Consider the following 26801-nt stretch of genomic DNA (forward strand, 5'->3'; position numbering starts at 1 on the left):
CCTCTTCCGCGTCCTGCCCGCCCCCTCCCTCGCCTTTCGGTGGGGAGATCCCTCTCCCGCTCTCCGGGTCGGCTCTTCCGTAGGGCGCCCGCCCCTTTCGCTTCCCGAGCCCTCCCTTCATCTCGTCCCGCCGCCGACCCTCATCGCTTTAATCTTGGTGGGCCGGGGAGGGAAGGCGGGGGACGTCAGTGCCGAGTGGGCTGGTCCAGGGCAAGGCAGGGCAGAGCGAGGCAGCCTCGCTTTACACGGCTCCTTCCCTCCCGCGGGAAGCAGCAGCCGCCCTTCTGGACTGGCCGCGCCGAGGCCTGGCGGAGAGGAGGCTGGGACCGACCGAGGTGACCCGAAGGGCTCCGCCGAGACGCGCTCAGGGGCGCTTCGTTCCCGGCTCTGGGAATTGACTGGCCGGGAGGGAGACTGCGAGACAGCGGTCGTGGACGGCGGGTAAGTCGGGAAGGGGGAACGGCCACAGCTATGCGGCCGTTTCCATTCATTGTATCGAGGGGAATTGGGGAGCGAGGAGGAACGGAGAAGGCGGGCGGCTTTTACTCAGTCAACTTTCCTCCGGGCAATTCAACTTCGAATGGGGGACGAGGTGTGGGGTGGGATCGATTCTGCTTCGCTTGGGTATCTTGCAAACGGGTTATCCCGCCGGGTAACATAAGAGCATGCAGGTTGCTGCCGCAGGAAGAATCACAGGCACGCTCCTTTTAGAGAAAGTGAGTTTGCCCATTGATTTCAACGGGATTCGTTTCTAAGGAAATTCCGCGTAGGACTGCAGTCTGAGAGGTTCTTTTTTTAAGATGGTCCCAAATTCCAGCCTTCGGGGTATTTATGTGTGCCCGGGTGGGAAGAAGAGGGTAAAAAGGCAACAAAATTATGCAGCTTTCTCCGGCTGATTACGTATCGGAGCAGTTGGAGAGCAAAGTTGGGATCCTGCTAAGGGATTTGGCCAGAGATCTTCAAACTTGGCAACTTTTAAGACTTGTGGATTTTAACTCCCAGAATTCTCCAGCCAGCTCTACTGGCTAGAGAATTCTGGGAGTTGAAGTCCACAAGTCTTAAAGTTGCCAAGTTTGGGGACCCCTGGGTTTCGCAGTTGGTGATCCCAAGAGTTGTGCCTAAGCGACAACGGAATAAGCACCATAAACCCACGCGGGAGTCTCTGCAACCCAAACTAATTTTCCTCTTTACCATTTTCCTCCTCTGCGGAATGAGCCCCCACTTCCCCCAAACTTAGCAACTGTAACTGATCTGGGTTTCTAAGGTGCTGGAACTGCGCCGCCTTGTACCAACGCGGTTCTTCTCCCAGGCGGCGCGTTTGCTCTTGCAGAAGCCGTTTCCTCCCATCTGGCTGAACCCGAAGTGAGCGGGCTGATCAATCTGCCAGTCCTTTTATTGCTCGGCCTCCTGCTGTGGGTTTTCCAGCACGGAAAGGAAGCGGGTCTGCTTGCATTGTTCGTGCACGGGGACCCCTTACTGGTTGGGTGACTGGCTGGGAAGGAGGCGTTTGTTTGTTTTGGGGGGGGGGTTGCACTTGCATTCTTTGGGAGCACTTCCAGAATCCTCTCCTCTTCCTTCGCGCCTCTTTGTGTGTCAGGGAACTGTAACATTCTTGTTCCTTTTGCACGCATAAATTATAAAGGGGGGAAGGGGAATTACCAGACGCCTTGCATCCAAATCTTCCCAACTGCTTTTGTTTTTCCTTTTGGACTGGCTGCAATGCCCTGAAGGGGAAAACCGCAGGTCCAGGGGTTGTTCCATTGATTTGGCAGGAAAGAGGCTCTCCAGCCGCCTCCGTGTAAACTTTGGGGCTTTTCTTATCCGTTCCCCTCCTCCACCTTCTGTTTTCTATTTGGTCCTGTACTTTTCCCTGGTTTTGAGAAAGTAGGAGACCTACTTCGACAACAGGATAATAAACAGTATCATTATTACAGGAAAAACGTTGGCTTATAGAATAGGTTTAGGGATGCTGTATTGTGCTTGAGGCCAAATAAGGAATTGTAGAACAAGAGAAAGTTTTATAACTGCAGTGTTGCTTGTAGTTTGATTTGGTGCAGGTCTTGCTCATGTCTTTACAACTTCTTCAAGGTCACTGAAGTGTCTTTGGATTGACAACTAGCCTTTAGAAAGCATCAATTACCCAATGTGCACTTAATTTGATCATTAACCCTTTTCTTTCTCTATGCTAAAGTAGTGATGAATAGACCTGGCCTGGCTGTAGCTGTAGCTTATAGTGTATCAGTTATTTGGTATTTCTATTACTTGTTAACTTTTATTACTTCAAGCAGCATAACTGTTCAAACCAACTTCTACTTCCTGACCTTGTTACAACTATATTTTGCTTGCTTGATGGAAGCCTTCTTTTGGAACCTTTCTTCTGCATGGTGCTACTGTTGTTTTCTAGACTTTTAATATATATGAGGTTGCCAGCTGTGTCAGGAAGGGAAATGGAGAAAGATAGCACAATTAACAGTTGTTGTTCAGTACAAATTTAGAAAGACCAGTTATGACCCCTAGAAAAAATGTATTTCCAAGTTGGGAAAATTGGACTGCTGTCAAGTAAAACAGTGGCAGTGGTGTTATCTGACACATTGGAAAAATGCTTTGTTTGTATTTTTATATCAATTTTCTGAATTGTTTATTATGTTATACTTGCATTTTTCTGAATGGTGGAATGTATTGCCCATTGCATACAATTTATTTTCTCAGAGAAAATAACTATAACTTAAGACTTAACATGTCTATTTGCAAAAATTATTTGCCAAATCTCTCCCTCCCTCTCTCCCTCTCTCTCTCTCTCTCTCCCACCCTCCTCCCCAACCACTACACTGCTCAAAATGTTAAAATTTTACAAGTTGTGGCTCCAAAATAGGATAGACTACCTTCTACACTCAGTAAAAAAACACTTCTATTCCTGTAGCATGTACAAACAAATGTATTGTACAATCATGTTAAATGATAGGAGCATTCCAGAATTGCACAAGATCAGACTTTTAGTCTTCTGGATGACCATGAAGATCTGTTTTTCCCATAAGCTTTGGGCTGTGTTGAGGATTAAGCATGGGGGGAATAGTCTGGTAGCTGGGATGGAAGACTATTTTTGTTTTTGTCTTTGTTTTTAGGGAAAATTGCTCATAATCATTATATGAGATAGACGGCCATCTACGTTGTGTACATAAATAAATACACATAGCACGTTGACTTATGGCCACATTTGGGGTGGAAACTTTCATTGTTAAGTAGTGTGGTTACTACTTTTGTGCCTGATTTTATGAATTTAATCTGGATTTTTTTTGCCATTAAACAAATCATGAGGTTGTTAAGCAAATATGGTTTCTTCTATTGACTTTGCTTGACCAGGTAAGGTCACAAATAGGGATCACATATTGCAATGTGATTGTAATTATGACATTGCAGGATCTACATACACGCGACACTGATGTTTGTAAGCATGAGGACCAGTCATAAGTCACTTCTTGAGGTCTGTTACAGGGGTCACTATGCAGATGCTTTGAGTGGTCACTAAATGAATGCTTTTAAGTTGAGGATTTACTGTGTGCCATGAGTGCTAAGTCACTTTGTTTTAATCCACAAATCTCTTCTTCAGATCCATTTCCTTGGAAACTGTAGGAGCATTTGTAGAATATGCCCCAGTGCAACTGTCAAAAGAACCATGCCTTACCTGATTTTATTGGCAACACTTTGATGGTTTTTTTTATCAAAAGTTTATTAAGATCTCTTTTCAGCTGCTCAGGTCTAAATCAGAAAGTGTCATAATGCAAAACATGTGATCTTCCAGTTAGTATTATCTGTCTCTGCATGAGCTTTCCAGTAACTTTGAAATTTCCTTGATGTTCTGCTGTGGAAACATTCCATTTTATGCAATGAGTAAAAATATTCCGGGTTGTATTTTCTTAGGTAGGTCATGAAATAAAAAAATTGCCTATTAGTCACTAGCATATTATTGGTACCATAGTAACTAATGGATGTTGGCTAATCTCAAAATTGAAGTACACTCGGCCTGGTCAGAATTTAGATGAGATATTGCTTTTATAATTTGAGGTTAGCTTGTCAGAAAGAGATCCTGAAAATGTAAGGACTTTCACTATAACATATGTAAGCTCAATGTTTGGAAGCTAGTCTAATAAAGAGACTATCATATGAAGCAGGCCCCTGATGGTGAGGACTGCAACTGTCCTAAGATAAGCGGGTGCAGAGAATATGGGACTCTCCAGCAATCATAAATATATTGTGATGTATCCAAGTGGCAATCGCATGACACTACACCAGCTTTTGTTAACTAACTTCAAAGGGTTTCTAAAGAAAAAAAGTAAACATGGAGTACCCATATTAATAACAATTTATTAAACTTACATGCTTCTTGACTGCTAATGAGTGGTATGTCCATGAATGTGTTTTCAAGTTCAGCATTTTGTTGCTAAGCCTACTAAACTCCTTTATCAGTATAAAGAGCAAAATCATTTAATATCTAAAGTAAACTCTTTAAAGAACATTGAACTTAAATCAGTACAACTAAAATCCAATAAAATAATCAATTTTTTGCTTTGATATTTGTAAGTAATGCCTACTGAATTTGTCTGAATTTATAATTTGGGGTGGTGTGAGCAGATTGGTGCTTTTAGGAACATGGTTTGCTTCTTAAATGCCATTTCTTAAAATAATTATTCTATGTTTTATCTCATTGTTAGATTTTTTTCTCTTTTCCTTTGCTTGGATTGTGAATTTACAGATTTTTTTAAATACATGAAAATATTGCTATGGTCTCTAAGCAAATATACCAAAGATGTCAATAATTTTGTTGTAGTAATTAAAATAAAATAAAAATATAAGGGTATTTTTGAGATATGGGGTTACAAGTCTCATTATTTAATTCATGCAAGATGTTTTAAGGTTTGACAGCATAGCTATTTTTTGTAATAATAGTATAGCCTATTCATTCAAATACGTCTTGGTTTCTTTATATTTGATGATAATTTTTAACTTCTGCCCTCACGTTACAGTCCTGATCTTCATATAAAAAACCTACAGTTTTAGTTTGAAAAGCCTGAAATAATTATAACTCATTTTATCTTGTTTTGATCTCTTGACATAAAAAAGCCCAGTTAGTTCCATCTTGGTTCTCAACTGCAATTTTATTATGACATCTTACAGAAAAAAAAAACATTACAAACAGGCATAAGATAATCACAATTGTTTGTCAGCAGAGTTGTCTACTTTAACTTAAGTACATAGATGTTTAAAAATACATTTATCCAATTATTTTACCATTGTGCCTATTTATAAATCTGTGAAAATGATTTCATTGAATCTTTAAAAGACATGTATGGATGACTCGTTGCTAATCAATCAAGACTGTTTTCGCTTGATACTTTAATATGGATATGTGTGAAATTTACTTTTAGGAAAAACAAGCATTTTCTATTTATGGGACGAGAGTGCTAAAGTACTTGTTTTTATGAAACCTCATGGATTTGAATAGGAGCTGCACGTACAGTAAGTGTGAAATATACTGTGGACACCTTATTTCTTTTTTTTATTCTACATGCAAATTACCAAAAGTACACCAGACCCACAGTGGAGAATGATGGTGACAGCATTATGCTTTGGGGCTGCTTTTCTTCAGTTGGAAATGAGACTTTAGTCAAGGTGGAGGGAATTATTAACACATTTATCATGTCATTTTTGGCTCAAAACCTTCAGGCCTCTGCTAAAATGAGGAGGAACTTTGATCTTTCACCTTTCAATACCACATCGACCCCAAAGCATACCTCCAAATCCACAAAATAATGGCTTTACCAGACGAAGATCAAAGTTTCAGAACACCCCAGCTACAGCCTAGCCCTGAATATAATTGAAAATCTGTGGTGTGATCTGAAGAGGGTTGTGCACAGGAGATACCCTCACACACTGACAAATTTGGGGAGTTTTTGCAAGGAAGAGTGGGTAAATCTTCTCAAGGGAAGAAGTGCTATGCTGATAGATTCCTACCCCAAAAGACTGAATGCTGTCATAAAATGAAAAGGTGCTTCAACAAAGTACTAGTTTTAAGTTGCGTATTTATGCAACCATAAGTTTTTTTATGTTTATGTTTTTCCCCTAGAATGGGTCTGCAACCTTAAACACTCAAAGAGCCATTTGGACCTGTTTCCCACAGAAAAGAAAACACTGTGAGCCACAAAACCTGGGTGGGTGTGGCCAACTCAACGTCACTTATTCCCACCCAGTCACATGACCACCCTTTAGCCACGCCTACTCAGCCAGTCATAAGGGCAGAAAACCGGTTGTTAAAAAACCTCGGCAATCACAAAACCCTTTTGACCTCCCTCTCTATCTCTCCCCCTCTCTCAGTCTCTCTGTATCTCTCTGTTTCTCCCCTCTCTCTATGTCTCTCCCTCTCTCTGTATCTCTCTTATGTCTCTCTCTATATATTTCCCTCTCTCTCTCCCTCCTTTATCTGTGTGTCTCCCCCTTCTATCACCCCCTCTCTCTGTGTCTCTCCCCCCTCTATCTCTGTATCTGTGTGTGTGTGTGTGTGTGTGTGTGTGTTTATCTCTGTCTCTGTGTCTCCTCTCTTGGAAAGTCTCCTTGGGGCTCTTCACTACTCCTTTTCTTTTTTCTTGGCAACTTTTTTGAAATCCATGGTGGCTGAGGAATGAATGTGATCTGCAGTGGAGGTTTCCCTTCAGGCGACCCCCTCCTCCTTTCATGACCCCCTGGTCGACTGTGGCGGGGCTGGGAGGGTGTGCATAAGCAGGAAGACCCTTACGTGAGCAGCTGGGCTCGGCCAAAGCACAGAGAAGGTGCATCTGAGGCAGGCGGCCACTCATTTGAGCAAGTCTCCCCTCCCGGCCCTGCCACAGCCACCCAGGGGGGAGTGAGAGGAGAAGGGGAGGAGGAAGAGGATGGTCACCCAAAAGGAAGCCTCCGCCAGGATTGTGCTTGTTCCTCAGCCAGCACAGATTTCAAAAAAGTTGCCAAGAAGAAAGAAAAGGAGTAGTGAAGAGCCCCAAGGAGAGCTTGTTGGGGCTTTCCAAGAGACAGAGAAGAGACAGGGAGAGGGAGATACAGAGGTACACAAGTACACACGCACATACACTGTCAGAGACACATATAGACACAGAAACAGCTACAGAGAGAGGGGGGGGAGAACAGCTGACGGGCAAGCGTCTTTGGCGAGGTTGCTCTGCCTTTCTCCAAGCCTGACCCCCAGGGTGGGCCTGTGAGGTTCAGCAGGGTCTCCCCTTTTCCCCCTGTCCTGAGCTTCTTTACTCCTCCAGCAGACCAGCGCCTTGGGTAGCTTTCATTGTAAAGCGTCTTCTGGGCATGAAAGTCCCCCATGCAAATTTCAAAGCTGCGGCTGGACGCTTCAGGACCGTCCTCCTTTCTGTCGGCCTCTCCTCCCCATTCCCACCCTGCCCCATTCCCACCCTGCCAACCCACATGTTAGAAAGGCTGGCATCAATTGCGGCATCAGTTGTGGCCAGTATCTTGGGGCAGAGAGTGGATTGTCCGTCTCCCCAAACAACCAAGGCACACCCAGCACCAGCAAGAGTGAGGCACCAGAGAATCGGCCCCGACTGCTTCTCCATCCCCTCCATCACCCTTCTCAGGCTAGACGAGAAGTGATTGGGAGGAGAGGCCGAGGGATGGGGCCACTGAGTGGTGGCATCACCTGACAGGGAGCTCCAGCAAAGGGCCCAAAGAGCCGCATGCGGCTCCGGAGCCACGGGTTGCCAACACCTGCTCTAGAAGATTTCAGTGTGTTTTTCAATTGAATTGAACAGTATATGTCTTATATTAAATGTGAAAACTATTTCGAAATGATTTTTTTACATGTCAAAAACCTGGCAGGGGTGTTAGACTTTTTATATCCATTATATATTTTTAATGTTCATGGCATTGTCTTTCTTTATTGCTGCTTTCCTTTTATTTAATCTTGCCCCATTTTAACCCCTAGGGCTGGTTATGTCTGGCAAGCTGCAATCCTCCTTTATTCTTTGAAGACCTACAATGACTTGGTTTGGTTGGTTTGGTTTATTAGATTTATATGCCACCCTTCTCCCAAGGACTCAGGGCGGCGTACAACATTAAAAAAAACACATATTACAAAAGTTAAAAAGAATTAAATAGAATATCCCAAACAAACCCAATTAGAATTAACAATGACATTTTTTTAAAAAATTCAATTAAAATTAACAATGATCAATAATTTATTTTGTTTTGTTCAGGCCAGGCTGGCTTGCTGGAAAAGCCAACTTTTTAGGGCGCGTTGGAAGGACCGGAGGTCAGCGATTATACGAAGCTCCGGGCGCAGCTCATTCCAGAGGGAAGGCGCTCCCACAGAGAAGGCTCTCCCCCTGGGGGTCGCTAGCCGACACTGTCTGGCCGACAGCACCCTGAGGAGGCCAACTCTGTGGGATTGCACTGGACAGTGGGAGGCTACCGGTGGCAATAGGTGGTCTCGCAGGTATCCTGGGCTTAATGCAGTTGGAATTGGTTTGTCTTTAACCAGCCTATGAATTTAAATCTGGACAGTCCTGGTCAACCAACTTGATAAAGAGATGTCTACAAATATTTTTGTCATATCTAATATTAATATTAATAGAATATAAAGAATATATAGCTGAACCCAAGATGAAATATAAGAGCTGAGAAATCATAGAAAGCAGAGCTAAAAAATACGTATTTTGTTACCTGGAACCTCTTTCCACAATTGGAGCATAAAGCAAGGAGTGCAAAGGAGAAGTCTGGAATGAAGCTGCAAAAAAGTAGGTGCAGTTACATAGGCAGTTGGCCAACTTGACTTTGAAAGCATTTTTAGAAACTCTTAACAATTATTGCTTAGAGAAGAATCATGACATCTGGATATACTTTCAAAGCTTTGATCTGTATGGTTGGCTATTTTAAAATGTTCTGTGCTACAATTTCCATGTTAAGTTCTGTGCCTCTTGAAATGCTTTCTAAGACTAAAAGCAGCCTGAAGCAGTTTTGAGAGTAAAACAAATGAGATGAGACTGTACTATGATCAGTAAATATATTAACTGAATATATTAATCATACTGTGATATAAATGTCTGAATCTTACACTATAATATATATTTGTAAATCAAAATTAAGATCTACTTGATAGATAGATAAATAAATAAACAGATAGATGATAGATATGCACACACATTAAATGTTACAGGACTTTTTAATGAGGAAAACCACACCACAATGATATTAGTACATCATATTTCTAAATGTTATGAGTCTATGCTTACAAATATATTCATTCTTACCTGGAACTGGATTTAATACATAGGGCTGCACTAGAAAAGACATGAACAAACAGGATGTGAATCTTCTGAATACCCAACTGCATGCAAATTAGGGATTTTTTAGTAATTGTATAATGCCTGAAAAGTAACACAGAACTTTGCTCGTTTTTGCATTCTGTTCTACAGTACTGCAATACAAATTAACTCTGGAAAAACAAAGACTTTACTGAGTAAGATACCATCCTTCCTTAGCCTGCTGCTTTTACCCATCTTGGCTAAGAATTATGGAAGTTAGTCCAAGACATCTGGAAGGCAACATAATAGCAGAAGATTGTTACAGAATATTTTATTTGGAAAAGAATGTCTGAATATTTCATAGATTTTTTTTTTCATCTTAAGGCAAAAAAAACTATGTGGATTGAACCAATCTGATAAAACGCAAATTATCCAAATAAAAATTGTAAAATCCCCATTTCCTTCCCATCATCTGGGACTCTGGAGGCAGAGAATAGATGGGGGTGGGGCCAGTCAGAGGTGGTATTTACCAATTCTCCAAACCAAAATTCCCCCTCCCGGTTCTCCAAAACTGGTCAGAACCTGCTGAATACCACCTCTGGGGCAAAAATGTTAGTGCAATTTCACTGCAATTTAAAAAGAGAAATACAGAGAAAAACAATTTTAAAGAAAGCATAGGCCCTAACCCTCACAGGGGACAAAGTGATAAAAAGAAAGGGGTAACATGTGAACCTAAGGACAGTTCTGAAGTGTTCAGATGCTTATATATCACTGCAAAGTATGGAGAAGAATTAGAACTTGGCGTCCTAATACTGGAAATATATAATTTGTTCAGAAAAAATATATCCATAAAGGAGGCTATGTGTGTTACCTTATATGTAAAGAATGACTAAAAATCTATAGAGATTGGCAGTTAGAAATTTGGAAACCTTGCCAAAAACATCTAGGGCATATTAAGGAAAAAGAAACAGTAATGACAAGCAGAAATACAGGTAAAATCTTCACAAATCAGAGGTCTTCTATAATTCTTGATACTGTGATAAATTTCAAATGTTAGATCTGCAGTAGTATTTGGTATCTAGAAGAACATATGGATCCTTAATAGCAATAGATGTTATAACACGTTTGATAGTCTTGTGGATTTCAGACAAAATAGAACTGAAATAGTACATGCTTAGATCATAATGTTGCAACTTCTGAATTGTGTCATTAGAAGAAAGTCAATTAAAACCATGCCTTGCTAACATTCTCTGAGGTGCCTAGAATACACGAAGCCACATGTTCAGTTGTATTAATCTCATTTTAAGATCAGAAGAAAATAGTTTGACTTTAAAAACAACTGATTTCCAAGAGCATAATAGTTGTGGTCATAAAGGTCAAGTAAATTATCAATTTCATCTACCTCCTTGAACTTCTTAAAAAGATAATTGAAAAATATGCAAACAATATTTAGAAAGATGCATCTAGCTGCATCTACAAGAAAACATTGTCTGGAAAGCAGCAAAAAGTACAGAAAATTGCATAAATTACTTCAGCTACTGAATATAGTTGAAATAAAAACAAAGTTTAGGAAAAGTTACAGGCACCAGAAATCATAAGGATTTTTTTAAAGATAAAGACATGCAATGATAGATAAAATGTGTATACTCCAGTACTCTGGTATGGAAAGTGAATCATAAGAACATACAAACATCTTTGTATATTTCTAATGACAACATACTCTATCACATATCCAATATTTTTAATATTCAATTATTTGGCACAAATTCCATATATGGTTTCCTGAAGATGGCAGTAGATCCCTTACTTAAATTATAAGTTTTTAGTTTTTCAGCTGAAAGCAGACTTTCAAATTAGAATATAATTAATATATTGTTTCCTGAAATTCCTGCTGTGTCCTTAAAAGGTGATAATAACTTCAGTTAATTTGAACCCCATTCTTCTTCCCCTCGTGTATCAGTGAAGATTAACCTGAAGCTTTTATGTTTATCCAATGTAAAAATAAGACTTGAAGATTTTACTTGAATCTAGTATAACTTGATAATTTTAATTTTGCTAAAGGATTCCAGAGTGCTATCCAAAACTCGAGATTGAATTGATTCTACAGTGTGGGCACCATTACATAAAAGCTCTGCCTTTGGACTTCAGCTCCTCATGCAACAGTTGCTGAGAAAATGAATGGGTGTACCTATTAAATCAATACAGTGAAAATAACTTGAAGATTTTATTTTTATCTAGTATAACTTGATAATTTTAATTTTATTTAATGGTCACTTTTAAAGTTTTATTATTGTATATTTAAGCTCAATTTGAAGATTTCACCTTTAGCTGACACAGATAATATATTAGCTATTTTTAAATTGTACAGAACAGATGTGGAATCAATGCAATTAACAAGAGTAATATTATTTCTAGTATTATTTCTGTAACGTAGAGAGGGTGTTTTTGCCCTTAATAATTGCCTGCAAATATTCTTGGCAAATAAAAATGTCACTTTTAGAGGTTCAAGGAGTTCAAAACATAGCCACTTTATACAGTATGTGATCCAACTCCTAGGATTGGTGGCTGGGAGCAATGAGAATAGAGCATTGGTATGTGGTGGAGAAGAGCAGTGGGGAATTTCCCTCAGTGCCTGAGGCTTTTCTAGAAGCTATTCTGTTCTTTCTCTAGTGATGGCAGATTAGGTACTGAGGGTAGTGTGTTTCTTCAGCTGTAAACACTAGCTTTGAAATGAATCGGTTGCCCCAACCTATTCAAGAATGTCAAGTACAGCTGATTCATAGGTAACCTCCCTCCATCTTTCACCTTTTGCCCTGACTTGTGGGAGTCATCAGCATTGGAGATGAATCTGGAGATCCTTGTCATTTCTCTCAAGCTTCCAGTCTTGCTCAAGATTATGTCTTAGTAACTGGGACTAGTTCATTATGAAACTTTGGAACAGCTTGATAGCTGCAGTGTCTTCAAGAAGAAAAGTACAATTGTTGCTACTTATCTTTTAAAGGTCTTCATAATGTGGGGCAACCTTTCCCATCTCAGCAAAATAGATCGAAAAGTTTAAAAGTATCAACTTTGCATTTGCAGGCCTTTTGAAATATCCTGCTTTTATCTATCTCTCCTGATTCCGTTTTACCGATCAATATCTAGCCTTTGTTTGAAGGCTTCAGTGAAGGGGAACATTCTTCATATTCCATTCTCCTGGTTGACAACTCTTACTGTGGGGAAATTCTTCCTGTTAATGTGGATCAAGTATTTCCCTGTGGTTTCAATCTGCTGCTTCTGCTCCCTCAGCCAGAAAAAACAATCCCACTACTTTCACATGACAGCCTGTTAGTATCTGACATTAAAAATAAAATAAATAAAAGATAAATATAATCCACAGATCTCCAAAACAGTATCTGATGGAAGAATGAAGGAAAAGCAGAAACTTTGATTTATCTTGGGGCAGTGATCTTATACTGTCCTGAGTGCATCTCTCATTCAAAATTTATATATCGTCCTTTCCAATTTGCCATTTTCTTTATACGTAGATACTCAAATGTTCTTCTTTTCTACTTTGTCCTCTTGCAAGCACATGTGACTGTAGCTGTCTATCTGCATAAGCATTCTGGCATTGCTTCTTATCCCTCATGACATTTTATAGATAGTCTACTTCAGCAATTTTAATTTATTATTAGTTACCAACTTCCTCTTTCTTGTTTCTTCTGACAACTCAGCTTCTTTGCCTGAAAAATCTAAATAAAATGCCATTGGGACTTTCCTCACTAAGATACATTTTAACATGATTTTCTTTGAGATACAAATAATCTATAAATGTTGAAAAAGTCTAACAGAAACTGGCTGTATCCATTCATCTTATTCCCAGTTAAAATCTAACAAATCTGAATTGGCTAGTGATGAGGGAGTTCCTGAGCCCCCTGAATGTACTTAAAATAAAACTATACCAGTTTTATGCATATATGAAGTCAATACAGAGGGAACACCTACAACAGCGATGGTGAATTTTTTTTGGCTTGCGTGCCATAAGCGGGAGGAGCGCAGGGGGGTCTTGCACAGGGGTGCTGCACCCATAATGCATTGCACAATTCCCTCAGTGAGCATGCGTGCATGACAGGTGCTCCCCCCATTTTTTGCATGCTTTTTTCGCCCTTCCCAGGCCCCAGAGGCTTTATAGGAGCCTGGGAGGGTGAAAAAAGCCTCCCCCTGGAGGCCCTGCGGAGCCTTCAGGAACCTTCAGGAGGGTGAGGACTAAACACGACCCTACGAGCAAATTGGAAGTGACTTCCAGTTTGCTCATAGGGCCCCTGAAGGCTCTGGAGGACTAAAAACGACCCTATGAGCAAACCGGAAGTCACTTCCGATTTGATCGTAGGGTCGTGTTTAGTCCCCAGCCTCCTGAAGGTCCCTGAAGGCTCCGGGGGGGGGGAGGCTTTTTTCACCCTCCCAGGCTCCTATAAAGTCTCTGGAGCCTGGGGAGGGCGAAAAATGGCTTTTAAAAAGCCTGAAGTCATCTAGCCAGCAGCACGCGCATGCACATTGGCCAGCTGACAGACTAACTCTTCGCGTGCCCTGACAAATGGCTTTGCATGCCACAGGTTCACCATCCTGGACCTACAGCATTCAGATTGTGCAGCTATAAGCATACAGGGGACTCAGTGGCTAAGACGCTGAGCTTGTCCATCAGCAAAGTCAGCAGTTTGATGGTTCGAATCCCTAGCACCGCTTAATGGAGTGAGCTTCTGTTACTTGTTGCAGTTTCTGCCAACCTAGCAGTTTGAAAGCACGTAAAAATGCAAGTAGCAAAATAGGGATCACTTTGGTGGGAAGGAAACAGCGTTCCATGCACCTTTGGCATTTAGTCATGCTGGCCACATGACCATGAAGACATCTTCAGACAGTGCTGGCTCTTTGGCTTTGAAATGGAGATCAGCACTGCTCCCTAGAGTCGGGAATGACTAGAACCGTGATGGCAAACCTATGGCACGCGTGCTACAGGTGGCACGCAGAACCATTTGTTAGGGCATGCTAGGCATTGCCCTGTCAGTTGCAGCGTGCATCTGCGCGCTAGCCAACTGACTTTGGCCTTCTTTTGAGGCTGTTTTTCACACTCTGGAGGCTTCCTTGAAGTCTCCAGAGTGTGAAAAATAGGCCCTACGGGCAAACTGGAAATTCAGGAACGGACTCCTGATTTGCTCATAGAGCTGTTTTTCGCCCTACGGAGCCTTCAGGAGGTTTTCTTGAAAGCTCTGGAGGGCAAACAACGGCCCTATGAGCAAACCAGGGGTCACTTCCAGTTTGTCCGTGGGGATGTTTTTCGCCCTACGGATCCTTCAGGAGGCTTTCTTGAAGGCTCCAGAGGTCAAAAATCACCATTCCCGAACTTCTGGGTTCCCCGTAGGTCCGTTTTTCGCCCTACGGAGGCTTCAGGGAAGCGCCTGAAGCCTCTGGAGGGCCTCCAGGGGGAGCTGTTTTCAGCCTCCCCAGGCTCCTACAAAGCCTCTGGAGCCAGGGGAGGGTGAAAAAAGCATGCCAAAAGGGGGGGGTGCTGCTGGTCGCACACACATGCGTGTGCCGGGGGCATGCATAACATTATGGGTGTGGCATGCCCACACACCACCCCCCTGCACTCCCCCCGCTTTTGGCATGGGAGCCAAAAAAGGTTAGCCATCACTGGACTGGAACATATGTGTGATGTCAAACTTTACCTTTAACCATGCAGCTGTATTTCTGCAGGTAATTAATAGAAATTACGGTATTGTGATTATTTTCTTTCACTTTTTACAGAATTATCAAATGTCCTTGACTATATACATTCCTAATGTTCCACTTTGCGTTGTGTTGAGAATGAACTGTTGCTATACCAGTGAAGCTGTATTATACCTCCAGCTCTTCAGTTTCTTGCTGTCCTGCTAAATTATGTGGAACGTGTAATTAATAAATAGGCTAGAGTGTTCACTGGAGACAATTGGAGGGGATGGTTTAAAGACAAGTGTTGATGAGTAATGGATTTGGCTGCAAAATGCATGCATTAATACATTTTTAAGTGTCAACAAAATTATAGTACAACTACTTCTGTAGAATCTTTGCTTTAGTCACTTCTGGGGATGAGTAATCTTCATAATTTCAGAAAGACAATTCTTTTTCTGTCTGTTAACATTCTACTTAACATTTCCAATATAAAATGAACATGGATGTCACACAAAAGAAAGAGTGAATTTATTCTCCATTGTTCCAGAGTGAGGGACCAGAAACAGTAAATTCAGACAGGAGCTTCTTCAGGCTAGACATCAGAAGTTATTTCCTGATTGTATAAACTGTCAGCCAGCAGAACAGGCTGCAACATGATGTAGTGAATCCTATTTCACTACAAGATCTTCAAAAATGGTCATTTGTTGGAGATGGTCTTGTAGATCCTACCTTGAGCTTATAACATTGAAATATATCATCTTCCTTCCAACTCATTATTTTAGAAAGAATATACACATAAGAACAATAGAATTCCCAGAGATTCCACTACATACTACTCAATAAGTACCTTAGGAAAACAGACGATTTAAGCTTCAAAGCAGAAATGAGTGTGGGAAGGAATAAAAATCTGAATCGTGAGATGGACAGCAAGTAAATTTTATAAATAAATAGCACATTTGAAATGCCTTGATAAATCAGAGTAGTAGCTTTATACAGTGGTTCCCAAACTTGGCAACTTTAAGACTTGTGGACTTCAACTCCCAGAGTTCTCCAGCCAGAAGAGCTAGCTGGAGAATTCTCGGAGTTGAAGTCCACAAGTCTTAAAGTTGCCAAGTTTGGGAACCACTGGCTTTATAAATTGCAGTGAACTCCCTCAACATAAAATCAATACAGCATTGAAGAAGTCAATTTTTGGAGCTTGTGGTTCCACACGTTTGCAAGTTTTAAGAAGTTTGCTAGCCACCTCTCATAGGTGGTCCAATTCTTTTCAATGTATTTTGTAGGGGGTTAGACTAGGCAGTATTTTTTGTTGCCTCACAGCTCCACAACTATATCTGTAGTATTTCAGTGTATAATCAAAGTATGTTTTAAAATTTGTGAAGCATTTTTCAGGTATATTAGAACACCACATTGATGTGTAAGTTCAGCTGGATCTGAATTGATATTGCTGTTCACTGGACAATTTTGTAAGTGTCTTGATTCCTATAAAAATCCCAGTGAAATGAAGCCAATTAACAATTTTTAATCTCAAAATACTATATCCTTTTAACAACAGAATAAAAAGCATATGCATGAACATGAAGTAAAGGCATGATATCTAAAGGTCCTAAAAGGAAGACTTTTGGGGGAGACCCCTTTGCCCTTGCAAAAATAATGAAATGGATGCCTGGGTATCCTCTCTAGAGATTCAGCTAAATGGACCATGTAGTCTAAACTACATGGAAGTAGTTGATGCTACCTCCCCAATTCTTCTAATATATTACAAGCATTGTTTTCCTTAATAGGTACTTCACAACATCACAATAGGTACTTCACAACATCACCCTTTAGTCTTGATGGAAGACCACATAACATAAAAAAATGAAAATAAGGTTTAAATTGCAAACTCCTACAGTCTGACTCTTGACACAATTATTTGATCCCTGGACAGCAGCATCTACATCTGTAAACTTGCATATTTTAAATCACCACATAATATTTTCCTCCCTTCATTAAATGTAGTTCAATGTGCAATTTTATTTCTGCATTGAATTGTTCAGTATCTTAATTATCAATGTTGGTGTGGAGCTATTTCTTAGATCAGGAGGTTGATAGAATTTTTTTCATTACAAAAGTGGCAACATGTGGGAAAAAAGTACTAGTGATTCAAAAATATGTCTAACTTAAATATTGGAGTCTGCAAATGTTAATGATTAAACACCAGGCTCTGCATTTCCAGTAACTCTTTTTTTTAACCTGCTTAAATATTTCACCAATTAAAATGCAATGGAAAGATTTTATCTAGTCTTTTTGAGAAAATGAGATGTTAGAATGCAGTAATTTTAGGTTTTGTCTGCAGCAAAGAACTTCATTTCTATATTTAATATAAGAGGGTATTTTCTGATTAGTGTACTCAGAAATTTCAGGTTTAAGTTCCGCTGAATTTTTGGTTTATGTATATTAGTTGGTATTTTGGAAGAGATTAAATATGTAGCTGCTAGTTATTTATTTAAAATTCTTCAAAGTAATTTTAGTAGATAACATATATGGTTAATTTAAATTCATGGTTTCTGATCTAGGGTACAAGACTATTTATTATTCATACAGAATATTACATGCGGTCTGTGATACAGGAACCACAGTAAAAAAAAATAGGCCATTATTTTCAGATTTTGAAATTATCACTTGATGTCTTGGGAAATTACTGCTTGTAAATATCACAAGATTTCAAGTGGGTGCATCAAAATCTTGTGGAATTTGGTAATCTCATGAGATCCTAGCCATTTGATTTATAAAAATTGTAAAGTTTAATTGATTTTAGGTCTAGCAAACCATATAGGTTTCATGATGCCCAAAGCCATGTTAGGATTTTATGGCAGTTCTCAAAATCTTAATAATGTATTGTGTAATTGAAGGAAAACTTAGGAACCATTGTTTTAACATATATCTTGCAGTCATAATTCTTGCAATCATAATTCCAGATCTTATTAGAGAGATTCATATTACAACTTCAACTTTTATCCATGTGCCTCTCCCCTGTTTTAAGAGGCTATTCTTTTTGATAACATCTGGAAGTAAAGAAATAGTGGTAAATATACAAGCAGAATGCTCCCGAAGCTAGGAAATCTGTGCTTTGGAATTTGTGGCTTTTTAAATCTTCTAAATATGGATTTTTTTCACTTCCCATTCTAAGAATCTTAGAAAAGCATATGTGGAAGTCAACAGGAAATCTTATGCATTCATTATTAAGAGAAGATATTTTACCTTCTGGTCACCTTTCCCCTCAGCAACCAGAAAGCTTATTGTAAAATTAAAAAGGCAGGAAATACAGTTTTTAAGATGGGAAAAAAACTTAGTTAAACAAGAGAGAAATTTCTCCCTAGTGGATTTCAAAATTTGGCATGGGTTCTGCATTGTTTCAAAGCTAAGGTTAGCAAATTTTCATAATGTTTCAACTCAACTTTTTAAAGCAAGAAAAAAGCAGACAAATAAAACCACACAATGCAATATTAAAACAGTAGAATGCAAAGACAGTATGAATATCTTTTGCGGCCTCTACAGTAATAATTTAAACCGAATTGTACAAAATCTTAGCTATTACATTTATGTGCTGCTTTTAGACAGTGGACAGTCTTGTGGGGCCCTTTGCACCCTTGGGTTTTTGTGTTGATGGTACTGTCTTCCTTTGATTCCTAAACTTGGCACCCTTCATATTGTTGGTCAAGAGCCAATCTGTGATTCGTTTACCTGGCGTTAGAACCAATCAATAACACAAGATTGAGGAAAGTGGGAATTTATCACTTTATTTCTGATCAGAAGCAAAGGGGCTCTCTGTTAGCAAACAAAGGAGCTGGGAGGAGCACTGAGCAGGACTGGCATTCTGTTTTTATACCTCAGGATGCAGGAAATTCAAAACAGCAATATGATTGTTTACAAATTTATTATCAATACAGCATGTGTATACAGTAAGTGATGCTATTCAGCGTGGAAAGCACGTGTATATGTCGTGCTGTTCTTAGCAAGTTCTTAGCATGACCTATACCAGCGATGGAGAACCTTTTTTGGTTCGCCTGCCATAAGGTGGGGAGCGCAGGGGGGGGGTCGTGCATGGGCGTGCCGCACTCAATGCAACATGCAACACCCCCAGTGCGCATGCACACATGACAGGCACTCCCCCATTTTTCCATGCTTTTTTCGCCCTCCCCAGGCGCCTATAAAGCCTCTGGAGCCTGGGGAGGGCAAAAATGATAATAAAAAAGGCTGAATTCAGCTGGCCAGCGTGCACACGCGCGCTGGCCAGCTAATAAGGCAACACCTCGCATGCCCTGACAAATGGCTCGGCGTGCCATCTGTGGCACACGTGCCATAGGTTCACCATCCCGGACCTATACCATTTGGACCCCTGCTTGCCCATCAACCCAAGCTACAATAAGTTTCTAGGCAGCGTTCTAACCTCATTCTATGCATCGAGCTATGTTTCTCTGGTGGGGTCTGCTTTCAGTAGTCCTTATCAAGTGTGCAGATCTTGTTCTGGTCTAGCTAAACTGCTGGCAGCTTCCTGTTCTGAGTTCTGAACAGACAAGCTGAAAGTAGATTGAAAAAAATTGAAAAGAATATGTTCCTTTTTACATGAAGTGATTTCAGGGATGGAGTCTCAGGCCCTCAGCTTCTTCCTTTTTTGACACTTTTATACACTTCAATAAGTGTCACTTCCATAATAAATAACTTGAAAACTTAATTTTTGGGGTATTCTCTTCCTTTTTAACACACATCTCTGAACAGACACACAATTGCTTCTGTAGTCTGACTTTTCACTCTTTTTGTGCTTTATTTTGGCCCCAAATGGGGCATCTCTTCAAAGCTGTGACACTACAGGAGCTCATCAGAGGTTGGTAGGGGATTCAACAACAGACTATGAGTGCCATACCTATGAAGAATAAAATAGCTCTAATTAGCATTTTCAACTATTCAGGATTGGGCAACCAAGAGGTAAGACTGTCTCATAAACTATGGAAGGATATGGAAGAAAAATATGTCTTTTCTTGGTGTTGAATGGGGGCTGCTCATGTGGTCAGTTCAGAATTTGAGGCTTAATCATTTGCTGGATATTCCAATTACTGTATTTTTCAGAGTATAAGACGCACCAAGATTTTGAAGATGCAAATTAAAAAAAAAGTTTTTGCACTCTGCAGACCTTCCAAAAACAGCCCGTTTTTTGTGAAAACGGGCTTGTTTTTTCTCAAAAAAAAGGGGCGTGCATAGCCTTTAGGAGGCTTATAGAGAGGCGGGGGGGGGGCAAAAACAAGCCCATTTTTTGCTCATTTTTGCCCTTCCCAGCCCCCAGGAGCACTCTGGAAACCATCTAAAGGCTATGTACGGCTATTTTTGCAAAGGGGGCAGGTTTTCAGGAGGCCAAAAATGATGTATTCAGTGTATAAGACACACCCAGATTTTCACCCTCTTTTTTGAGGGAAAAAGGTGCGTCTTATACTCCGAAAAATACAGTATTCCTAGATGTGTGGTTAGCCCAAGTCAAGCTTGGGTTGATTATACAAAGAGACACAAGCACCACAATTTTAGTTTGAGATGAATCTGAGTCATAACTGTCATTTGTGGAGGCCCACCGCTTGGATTACCTCTAGAAAAAAAAGTCTGTTTCACAAACAATTGTCTATGGGTGTGATTGTGGAGAAGACTTCATAGGTGGTGGTGAGTTACTGTACTGTATTCTTGACTCGTGAATAAAATGGATTTTTTTTCTAGAAGTTATAATTTAAAGAGAGTATTTAGTTTTTCAAATGGTTCTGTCATTCATGTAACTGACTAGACCAGTGGTAGTTAACCTGGTCCCTACCGCCCACTTGTGGGCATTCCAGCTTTCATGGTGGGCGGTAGGGGTTTTGCCCAATACTGAAGCACTTTTCTTTTTTTAATTTAATTGACTTCCCTACTTTATAAATCACCATTACTGTGGAACCGGTGGGCGGTTAGAAAATTTTACTACTAGATACAAAAGTGGGCAGTAGGTATAAAAAGGTTGACTACTCCTGGACTAGACATTCTTTAGAGAAGGAACTCTTTTTCCATGTGTACAATGCCCAGAGATGGTATTCAGCTGGTTTGGACCAGTAGTGGAAATTGCACCCAGTATTCACCCGAACCAGTAGTGGAAATTGCAAGTGGGGCCGCCCACCCTCCACCGTTTCTATGCCATCCTATTTAGGCATATTTTCTAGCTGCGTGCATGTGTGCAAGCCCCGCGCGCGCTCACATTTGTGAACTGGTAGGGAATGTAAGTGATTACCACCCTTGATAATGCTCTCAGGACTTGACTCTAGAGATCCAGGATTTTAGCAGAACTCAGTCTTCAATTCTGTATGGATGAACAAGCTGGTCCAATCCTACTGACTGGTGGTGTTGGGCATATTTGGAAAGAAAAAGTAAAGCAGCAGAGAACAGCAACAGATGTTGCTCCTTCTAGTTGAGTTTGCACTATAGGCTATGGCTTCTCATACAAGATTTCAAAAGGACTCATCTCCAACCTCTTGCTTGGAGTGACTTCACATGCAAGTCACTCTAAGCAAAAAGGTTGGGAATGAGTCCTGTCTCTATAGTTTGAATATAATACTCCTTTCTTTTCCTCTTTTCCCCCACAACAACATCCTTGTGTGATCGGTTGGTCTGACAGAGACTAAATGGCTCCAACCCAACCAGCTGGCTTTCATGCCTAAAAGTCATAGTCTGGTTTCTAGCCTAGGCCTTAACCAATGCACTAGTTTGGGGGGGGGGGTGTTATTAGCTCCATATGCCTAAATGACAGGTGCAACTGTTCTGTCCAAATTATCAATAGGAAATATGCTTCTCTTGCTGAACTTCTCTCCATTAGATTCCATGAAAAAAATAACTCTAATAACCAAAAGTTTTGCATACTTGGTGACAGTAAATTAAACTCTGTTTGTAACTTGCAATAGCTCTTTTGAGAAATGATGTTTATTTGCAAGATTTAGCTGTGGGTATCTTATTGTAACTTTTAAATCTCTGGGCACCGTGGGTGGCCAGTTTTGTTAACTTTTTTTTTTTTAGATGTATGTTTTACTTCCCTAGCATGATAACATTAAAGTACATACTGAAAATAAACAGGTATCTAAAACCAAGACATGAAAACTATTTCACACATTTTCATGATGAACTGAAACCTACGAATGAGTATTTGCAAAGTTTGTTCAAGTTATATTTTAAGGAAAATATTATAGGACCAGCATGGGTCTTGTTTGACAAATTGGTATTGCAACTTGGCCTCCCAAATTTCCAACAAGCAACATAGGATTAGAGGCTTCTACTCATGACTGCATTCAGATAACATTAACCATGATTTTTTTTGTAATATACTCAGGCTACCATGAGCATTTGGGCTTATCCATTTTCTTCTTCCACTGTTGGCCAAGGGGCTTTGAAAGCTACACTTTTGTTAAATCACAGCTATACTTTTGTGTGAATAAAGTTTCATGACTTTAAACTAAATCTAGTCAGTTTCAAAATAAAGGCAGGTTCAGAACTGATATCATGAATACCATGTGGTGGCGCAGTACTTAGAGTGCACTACTGCAGGCTTCGTCTGCTGACTATCAATTACCTGCAATTTGGCAGTTCAAATCTCACCAGGCTCAAGGCTGACTCATCCTTTCATCCTTCCTAGGTGGGTAAAATGAGGACTCAGATTGTTGGGGGCGATATGCTGACTCAGCCCTTAGAGAGAGCCGTAAAGCATTTTGAAGTTGTATATAATGCTAAGTGCTATTGCTATATGCCACCTTCCCCCAATAAGATGACTCTGGGAGGATTATAGAAGATAATTAGAAAAGAAGTTAAAAATTGAAAACTATGCAAATTAAACATTTTAAACTATGCAAGACATGGATGGAGCAGGGATGGGGTCTTCTTACCCTATCAAACTCCTCTAGTGGTGACCCCCCCCCCTTTGAGATGCAAATCCAGCTGGCAAAACCAAGTTTTAATACCTTTCTTAGAAGGCCAAAGGGATAGGTGCAGTTCTCACCTCCAGCGATAAGAGTGTTCCACAGGGGTGGGGTGACAGCGGACAGGACTCTTCTCTTCGATGCTGCCCATGAGAATACCTTAGCAGATGGGTCCATTGCAGTCCTCTTCTGCTAGTGTGAATGGGGTCCCAGCTAGTTCCATCAGCTACCCTAGATTTTTGCCATAAAAGTCTTTAAAGATAATCACCAACACTTTGAATTGGACATGGAAGCAAGCTGGTAACCAATGCCGCTTGTGGAACAGCAGTGTTTGTTTGTTTGTTCGTTCATTCATTCATTCATTCGACATCCATAATGCAATACACACAGGCCCTGCCCCCCATGCATGCATACACTCCCCCTGTGTTGCTCCTGCACGTGCATGTGGCCCCCGTTTTGGTGCTAGCAGGCCTCCCTGAAGCCTCCTGGGACTAAAAAGGGGGGATACTGCACCCCCCTTCCGCACCCTGGTTTTGGTCCCAGGAGGCTTCCGGGAGGCCTGCTAGCACCAAAATGGAGGGTGGGGGGAGCAGTAGAGAACAATCTCCAATGTTCTTCCTCCCTTATCAGGAGAGCTACATAATATGCACCTCAATTTCAGATAATCATACAGCATGATGCACTATTCTTCTATTATATAAAGAAAAGCCTTAGCTAAGCTAAAAACTGAGCTAAGAAAAAAGTGCCTTGTTGAAAAAGCACTTTTGGGATACCCTTGGGTTTCTTAGGCTTGGTCTGTTCCCTGTGGGTCCCATATGTGCCCTTGGTCCTGCCCGCCAGAACTGTCTGGCCCATTGGCATATTACTCTAAGCTAGGGCGTATTTAACAGTGGCTTGCTGGAAAACTCCTAGTAGCCAAGTTCACACAGCACATTAAAGCAACAGTAAGAAAACCACATTATAATTGTGATATGTAAATCCAACCTAACTATAATTCTTGATAATTGTGATCCCCACTATGGATTTATGAAAATCATAAGGTAAAGGTTCCCCTTGCATATATGTGCTAGTCGTTCCTGATTCTAAGGGGCGGTGCTGATCTCTGTTTCAAAGCCGAAGAGCCAGCGCTGTCCGAAGATGTCTCTGTGGTCATATGGCTGGCATGACTAAACGCCGAAGTGCACAAAACATTGTTACCTTCCCACTAAAGGTGGTTCCTATTTTTCTACTTTCATTTTTACATACTTTCGAACTGCTAGGTTGGCAGAAGGTCGGACAAGTAACAGGAGCTCACTCTGTTACTCTAGGTGCTCTAGGTGCTAAGGATTTGAACCACCAACCTTTCTGATCACAACCTCTTAGCCACTGAGCCACTTTATAAAAAATATATTGTTGGTTAAATAAAATTAAAAGTAATCCTACCATTTTTTTGCAAGGGGAACACTGGTTCACAATAGCTACTTTAAATAGAAGCAGTTACTTCCTATTTATCTTGCAATAACAATCATTTTTAAGGGACTTAAGTCAAAACAATGCCCTTGTAGAACATTAATCTGTTTTAAATGATCCTGGCTAACAATTAATTGCAGGCAAACCATAGAACACAAGCTTTCCAGGAGGTAGCTTTGTAGTCTGGGGTAGCAATTAAAAAACATCCAATGTAGAAAAAAAGACCACTGTTTGCATGACACAATAAGCTGGTAAATATAGCTTATGTTCAAATAAACTCAGCCTCACTCAGCCTATTGAAACAGTTGTTTCTGGTTTGTTTGAGGCTTACTGAATTCTTTGTAGGATATTTGCACTGCAATTAATTCAAGACTATCTCCATGACAGTTACGCTTCTATTACACTATTTGAGCACACTGTTACTCTCTTGCTATCATTATTTTCATTCTGTTGTTATGCAAACCATGTTTTCTTGTGCCTACTGTTTTTTTTACCTCCTATTAGTCTTACCTATGTTTATAGCAGCCTGCACTATTTTTTAGCATTTGCTATTAATGAAAAAAAGTGGCTCTTCTTAGATCAGTTTTTACCTTAGCTAAGGCTTTGCTTTATATAATAGAAGAATAGGAAATCATGCTATATGATAATCTGAAATTGGGATGCACATTATGTAGCTCTCCTGATAATACACACCATCACTCACCATTTGCCCTATTTATTTCTTTGGGCATCATTACACTGCCTTGATTGCAGGTGATTCTAAATGGTTTATACTTTGACAATATGCATACTAAAATAGTGATCCAGCACAGTACTGTGGTAATTTTTCTATAAATCATCATAATGCAATATGGTAATTATCTTCATTCATTCATTTTTTTGTGTAGCTTCAGGTCAGTGTAAACTCCTAGTGACTGACTGGCAGTTTCTTGGCAAGATCCTTCCTTCCTTCCTTCCTTCCTTCCTTCCTTCCTTCCTTCCTTCCTTCCTTCCTTCCTTCCTTCCTTCCAAGTGCTTATAAATGCAGCAGCTCTGTTGGGATCACACAGAAATATATGTATGTATGTACTCTGTGTGTGTGTATACATATAAACATACACACACACACACACACACACACACATAAACACAAACATATATATGGAAGTAGTGATCTTCCTCCCATATTTGGGCATACCAGGGATTGTGACTTTAATATATATATATACATACATATACATATACATATACATATACATATACATATACATATATATATATATATATATATATATATATATATATATATATATATATATATATATATATATATATATATAGTGTGTATGTATGTGTAAAATATATATATATATATATATATATATATATATATATATATATATATATATATATATATATATATATATATATATATATATATAAACAGTCGTGTGTGTTTTTAAAGGGCTGAATATAAAACTTGCACATTCAAAAAACATTTGTTTAAATTAGCACTACAGCACTCTAATCATTCAGTTGCTTTATAAGTAGTTTATAACTACCTGTATTTTGAAAAGCTGATGAAATGCAAAAAAGAAAGAGCGGCAAACAGAACAAAGTGCCTTATGAATGATGGAAACTTTCATTCATTTATTGTTTCTTGAATTGACTTGACAACCAGATACAGAACTCTGTTGTTGTCTGAATAATATGCTTTGTATTCTGCTAAGCCTGCCATATTAAGGCTTTATATTGGAAACAATGGTTTGTTTGTAATATGATGACAGGAAAAGATGAGGCACAGCTGACGATCCTTACTCAGAGTTCTGTCAAAGAGCAAAATGTAACATAATAGACAACAGAACTCTTCATGTTATATGCCTAACATTTAAATGATCTCAATGTGTCACTAGAATTTCTTAAGTGTTCTGCATGTGCAGAGTCCCATATGCCTGGTGCCACATTACATGGGTGCGTGAGGTTTTTAAAATACTTGAGAGGCCCAGGCCAGGGTGTTAATTTGAGTTCCCTTCTTGTACACACTTGGTTAATTTTTTTCTTCCATTAATATGTCATACAATAAACAAGTTAATGGCAAGAAAGCCCAAAATATGGAACAATTTAAGGATGAAATTAGAACTGATTTACTACTTGAATAAAAAATACCAATTCACAGATATTTATTAAATTCTCCTAATTTTCAGTTAGTAAAAGGAAGTAAGAAATTTAATTCTTTTTCTTTTACTTAAGACTGCTGTGCAAATGGACAGAACCATGAATTAGTCATCTATTGAAGACTTAGAAGGCAGGTTTGAAAAATGGATAGCTCAAGTCTGCAGTAAAACAGGAGTTTCTCCATAGTGAGGGGAGGAGTATCCAGCATGGGTTGACCTTGTCCTCTCATTGATTGGACTGACTCAGATAGGCTTTTTGGGAC

The 26801-nt window shown here is 39.9% G+C and overlaps 1 protein-coding gene across 2 annotated transcripts in view; it reads left to right on the plus strand.

Moving 5' to 3' along the window:
* The first annotated feature begins 272 nt into the window (after positions 1-272).
* LHFPL2 (LHFPL tetraspan subfamily member 2) overlaps positions 273-26801 on the plus strand; it is a 94457-nt gene continuing 67928 nt past the window's right edge. Inside the window, exon 1 of one of the 2 annotated variants that reach the window (XM_087715612.1) lies at positions 273-441. The gene's annotated coding sequence lies outside the window, so the exon portion shown is untranslated. Of the gene's footprint in view, positions 442-1285; positions 1363-26801 lie in introns of those variants that run through there. The other variant, XM_087715611.1, reaches the window with a different exon arrangement.

Source organism: Thamnophis sirtalis, unplaced genomic scaffold (genome assembly GCF_051295495.1).
Source record: "Thamnophis sirtalis isolate CommonGarterSnake01/CBP01778 unplaced genomic scaffold, rThaSir2_p1.2 scaffold_5, whole genome shotgun sequence".
NCBI classification, from domain to species: domain Eukaryota; kingdom Metazoa; phylum Chordata; class Lepidosauria; order Squamata; family Natricidae; genus Thamnophis; species Thamnophis sirtalis.